Raw genomic sequence first — 6,000 nt, 5'->3', positions numbered from 1 at the left:
AAATTTGCTCAAGAACACAAACCCTAGATTACTCAAAATTTGAAGTTTAAGGCTTCTAATCATGTTAAATAGCATCAATCTAGGTTATACAAGCATAATACATAAACAATTTAAGCATAATTACACTAAAAAGCATCAAAATCAAATTGGGGAAAAAATTGCTCAAGAACACTAATTTCGGATTAAATGGTGTTTAGGTGTAGAAATTTACCGTTTTTCTTGAGTAATTCCTTGATAGCATCCTTCTCAACATGATTTTAGTAAAAGATTTGATGATTAACGGTTAAAAATTGTGATTTTGGGGTGTATTTTTCGTGTTTTTTCGAGGGTTTTCGCAGTGTTTTTTTTTTCTCTGTGTTGGGTGGACTGAGCTGTTTCAGCTCTTTTTATTTTTTTCTGTAATCCGATCCCTCCGCGACTCGCGGTGTTTAAAGCTTCAAACTCCGCGAGTCGCGGAGTTTGCTTTTTTTTTTTTTTTTAACATCTTATATTAATTAAAACAATTAAGTAATTAATTTTAAAATTTTGTTTCCCTTGTTATTTAGGACGAGGTCGTTTCGGATCGATTTCCTAGTCCGTCCTTCGACAAAATTTTAAAATTTGTCTTTTTGTAGCGATTGTTTTAAAAGCTAAGATTTTTGGGTTTTTTTAATGTTTTTGGCATACTTTAATTCAATAAGATTAAAAATAATGATAATAAAATTTCTCGTCCCTCCCTCGGGTAAAGCAATTTCGGTTCAAAGACCTAGTCTTCAACTTACGACGAATTTTAAAAAATCATATTTTTAACTTAATGAGATAAAGTAAATTTTTATTTTTAAATTCACACAACTTAAATATAAAATTCAAAATTAATATTAAAAATTCACATCAAACTTTAAAATTTGAAATGCATAAAATTAAAAATTCATATTTTTAAAAATTAAAAATTCACACCAAACTTAATTTAAAAATTCATATTATAAATTCACACCAAACTTATATTAATTTTTCAAATATTTACAATTTTAAATATATTGATTTTACAAAGTTTACAATATTAATTTAAGAATTATATATTAATTTTAAAAACATGGTAAAAATAAAATTAAAAATCTTTTTGGCTTTTTATCCCACTTTAATCAATCAAATATTATCAAAAATATGCGCCCCTCTTTTCGGTAAAGTAATTTCGGTTCCAAGACCTAATTTAACTCATGACGAATTTTTTTGAAATATTTTGGGTTGATTGATTAAAGATATTTATACCTTAAGAATAAACGTTAAATTTCGCAGTGATGTAATAAATTTTTTGAATGATATCAATAATTTCGGTCGCCAAACCTAATTTTATTTAATACCAATTTAATACTTTATAGCGAACAAATTAGCGTTTAATATCAAAAGGTTTAAAAATAAAAATAAATAAAAAAAATAAAAACTGTACAGACATACCTGTGAAATAGATTTCTTAGTTATATGATCTATCCCATTCATAAGATAGTCGGTTTAATTGGTTTTCCATAGCTACATAGGCGTAACCTCGAGCATTCAGTGTCTTTTCTTCTAAACATATGAACGGTCCGTCTCTGCATAAAGTAACAAATTCGGTGTTTGAATAGGTTTGATTATTTGAACATTTACCTCCATGTGACCATTTTCCGCATTTGTGACATCTTTCTAGGTGTCGTGCTCTTCTTTTTGCTGCGGATTTTGATTTTCCTTTACCAAATTGTAACTTATTATCTTCGCATCTGGATTCTTTTCTAACTCCGTCCATTCTTTCTCTGATTACTGATACTATTTCACTCGGAAGTGTGTCATTATTACGTTTAGTGATCAAAGCGTGTAGCATTAGACCATGGTTTAGTTCACAGGCAGTCTTCATTTCATAAAAAAAATAAAAATTCAAAATGGGGGGAGAAGACTAGTTCTTTAGGGTCTGCTAGGGAAAGACCATTCGGGTTCCATTTTCGAGAACTACACGAAAACAGACAATCTAACTCTAACAGAAATACATATTATCCTTTAAAGACTTGATTCTCCCCACACTTAGTTAGCTGTGGTGTCGAAATTGTGATTAACTTCGTTGTCGACTTCCATCGGACTATCTATGTAGTGTTTAACTCTGTGACCATTAACTTTAAATTCAATCCCATTTGAATTTATCAATTCTACTGTTCCGTATGGGAAAACTCTTTTAACTATGAATGGTCCAGACCATCTTGATTTCAATTTTCCAGGAAATAGCTTGAATCGTGAATTGAAAAGAAGAACTCTGTCTCCTTCTTTAAAATCTTTTGAACTTCTGATTCTTTTATCATGCCATTTCTTCATTCTTTCTTTATAGATTAACGAATTATCGTATGCTTCATGTCTTAATTCTTCTAATTCGTTTAGTTGACTTAATCGTAGACGTCCAGCTTCATGTATATCAAGATTACATGTCTTCAAAGCCCAAAATGCTTTGTGTTCAATTTCTACTGGAAGATGACATGCTTTTCCATAAACAAGTCTAAAAGGTGTGGTTCCAATTGGAGTTTTGTAGGCTGTTCTAAAAGCCCAGAGTGCATCCTCCAATTTAATGGACCATTCCTTCGAATTTGATCCTACGGTTTTCTCTAGAATACGTTTTAAAGCTCGATTGATATTTTCAACTTGTCCACTTGTTTGTGAATGATATGCTGTGGAGATTTTATGAGTTACTCCATATCTTTTAAGAACTTTCTCAAGTTGATTATTACAGAAATGAGTTCCCCGATCACTTATTAAAGCTTTCGGTGTTCCAAACCTTGCAAAAAGACGTTTTAAAAAGTTGACTACAACTCGTGCATCGTTAGTTGGGAGAGCTTGTGCTTCCGCCCATTTAGATACATAATCAATGGCTACGAGTATATATAGATTATTATGAGATTTTGGAAATGGACCCATAAAGTCAATACCCAAAATGTCAAATACTTCACATACTTGGATGACATTTTGTGGCATTTCATCACGTTGACTTATTTTTCGGGCCCTTTGACATGCATCACAGGATTTGCAAAGAAGGTGTGCGTCTTTGTAAATTGTAGGCTAATAGAATCCAGCATCATAAACTTTTCTTGCTGTTAGTTGAGGCCCATAATGCCCTCCTGTTGGTCATGTGTGACAATGGTTTAATATTTTACTAGCTTCATCTCCAAATACACATCGGCGTATTATTCCATCAGGACAACTTTTAAACAAATGTGGATCTTCCCAAAAATAGTGTTTTATATCACTGAAGAATTTCTTTCGTTTTTGGTACTATAATCCTTTTTCAAGGAATCCACAAACTAAGTAGTTTGCATAGTCTGCAAACCATGGAATTTCTTTATAATCTATCTTCAATAGATATTCATCAGGAAAGTTGTCTTGTATGGCCGATTCATTTAGAACTTCTAATTCGGGATTTTCAAGACGAGAAAGATGATCAGCGGCGAGATTTTCTGCTCCTCTTTTATCTCGGATTTCAATATCAAACTCTTGTAAGAGTAAGATCCAACGGATTAATCTTGGTTTAGCATCTTGTTTTGAAAATAGGTATCTAAGAGCAGAATGGTCGGTATAGACCACCGTTTTTGCTAGAACGAGATATGATCGAAATTTGTCAAAAGCAAAGACAATAGCAAGGAGTTCTTTTTCAGTATTTGTATAGTTCGTTTGTGCTCCTTGTAACGTCTTACTAGCATAATATATAGGTTGAAATCGTTTTTCAATCCTTTGTCCTAAAACTGCTCCCATTGCAAAATCACTTGCATCGCACATTAGTTCAAATGGTAGATTCCAATTTGGTGTTATCATGATCGGCGCATTAGTGAGTTTCTCTTTAAGAATATTAAAAGATTTGATACACTCATCTGAAAAGATGAATGGAGCATCCTTTTCTAGGAGTTTATTCATAGGAGTGGCAATTTTAGAAAAATCTTTTATGAAACGTCGGTAAAAACCGGCATGCCCTAGAAAACTCCTAACTCCTCTAACATTGGTGGGATGTGGAAGTTTAGCAATTACATCTACTTTAGCTCTATTCACTTCAATTCCTTCTTTTGAAATTTTATGACCAAGAACGATGCCTTCTTTAACCATGAAATGGCATTTCTCCCAATTAAGTACTAGATTTGATTGTTCGCATCTAATAAGCATTCGTTCAAGATTAACTAGACATGATTCAAATGTATCACCGAAGACTGAAAAGTCATCCATGAAAACTTCCATGCATTCTTCTATCATGTCGTGAAAAATCGCCATCATACACCTTTGAAAGGTTGCAGGGGCGTTGCAAAGTCCAAATGGCATGCGTTTGTAAGCAAAAGTACCATAAGGGCACGTGAAAGTGGTTTTTTTTGATCTTCGGGTGCTATTGGAATTTGAAAATATCCGGAAAATCCATCTAGGAAACAATAGTAACTATTTCCGGCTAATCTTTCCAACATTTGATCTATGAAAGGTAAGGGAAAGTGATCTTTTCTGGTGGCGTCATTTAATTTTCTATAATCAATACACACACGCCATCCTGTTACAGTCCTAGTAGGAATAAGCTCATTTTTCTCATTTGTAATGACAGTCATGCCACCCTTCTTAGGCACGCATTGAACTGGGCTTACCCATGGACTATCAGAAATTGGATATATCAAACCTGCATCTAGCAGTTTAATAATCTCTTTTTTAACTACATCTTGCATATTAGGATTTAGTCTTCGTTGGCGTTGCACATACGTTTTATGACCTTCTTCCATAAGGATTTTATGTGTGCAATACGAAGGACTTATTCCTTTAATATCATGAATCTTCCCTGCAATGGCTGGTTTATGAGCTTTCAACACAGAAATGAGTTGTGATTTCTCATTTTCAGTAAGAGAAGACGATATTATTACAGGTAATTCAGATTCACCATGTAAATAAGCGTATTCCAAATGGTTTGGAAGTGGCTTTAACTCTAATTTCGGTGGTTCTTCTATCGATGATTTGTATCGATATCTGTCTTCTTCTTTTAGCATTTGGATTTCTTCTATTGTTGGTTCATATCCATTAGCTATAAGTGTAGCTAACATTTCAGCTTCATCAATTGGTTCATTACCTTCTCCTAAAGAACATTCTCCTGTTCCTTGTAATTCTGGAAATTCTTCTAATAATTCTGCATGTGCATCTATAGTTTGAATATAATAACATGTATCATCTGCAGATTGTGGTTGTTGCATTGCTCTATCAACTGAAAAGGTAACACTCTCATCCTCTATACTTAGGGTCAATTTCTTACCGAACACGTCTATCATTGCTTTAGCCGTGTTTAAGAATGGTCTTCCTAATATGAGAGGAACTTGAGAATCTTCTTCCATGTCCAAAACAACAAAATCTACTGGAAATACTAAAGTACCAACTTTAACTAGCATGTTCTCCATTATCCCTCTAGGATATTTTATTGATCTATCGGCTAGTTGTATGCTTATTCTGGTTGGTTTCAATCCTCCAAGGTCTAGTTTAGCGTATAGTGAATACGGCATTAGATTTATACTAGCACCTAAGTCTGCCAATGCTTCTATTGAACTAAGACTACCCAGAAAATATGGAATTGTGAAACTTCCTGGATCAGATAGTTTTTCTGGTATCTTATTCAACAGCACTGCTGAACAATTAGCATTCATGGTAACAGCCGAGAGTTCTTCCATTTTCTTTCTATTTGAGATTAGATCTTTCAAGAATTTAGCATATCTAGGCATTCCTGAAATCACATCAATGAAAGGAAGATTTACATTTATCTGTTTAAACATATCCAAGAATTTGGATTGCTCGGCTTCAAGTTTCTCTTTCTTCATTTTACTCGGGTAAGGAAGTGGTGGTTGGTATGGTTTAACATAAGGTTTAGCCTTAACTGTGTTATCTTCATTAACCTTTTCAACTACCGGTTCTTTTTCCTTATCTTGATCAGGTTGTGGTTCTTGTGGAGTAGGAATAGCTTCATCAGAAGTTACAAGTATTTCAGGTGGTTTAAGTGTTGTACCA

Source organism: Rutidosis leptorrhynchoides, chromosome 9 (assembly GCF_046630445.1).
Source record: "Rutidosis leptorrhynchoides isolate AG116_Rl617_1_P2 chromosome 9, CSIRO_AGI_Rlap_v1, whole genome shotgun sequence".
NCBI classification, from domain to species: Eukaryota; Viridiplantae; Streptophyta; class Magnoliopsida; order Asterales; family Asteraceae; genus Rutidosis; species Rutidosis leptorrhynchoides.
Note: the sequence above shows the minus strand (reverse complement) of the source record.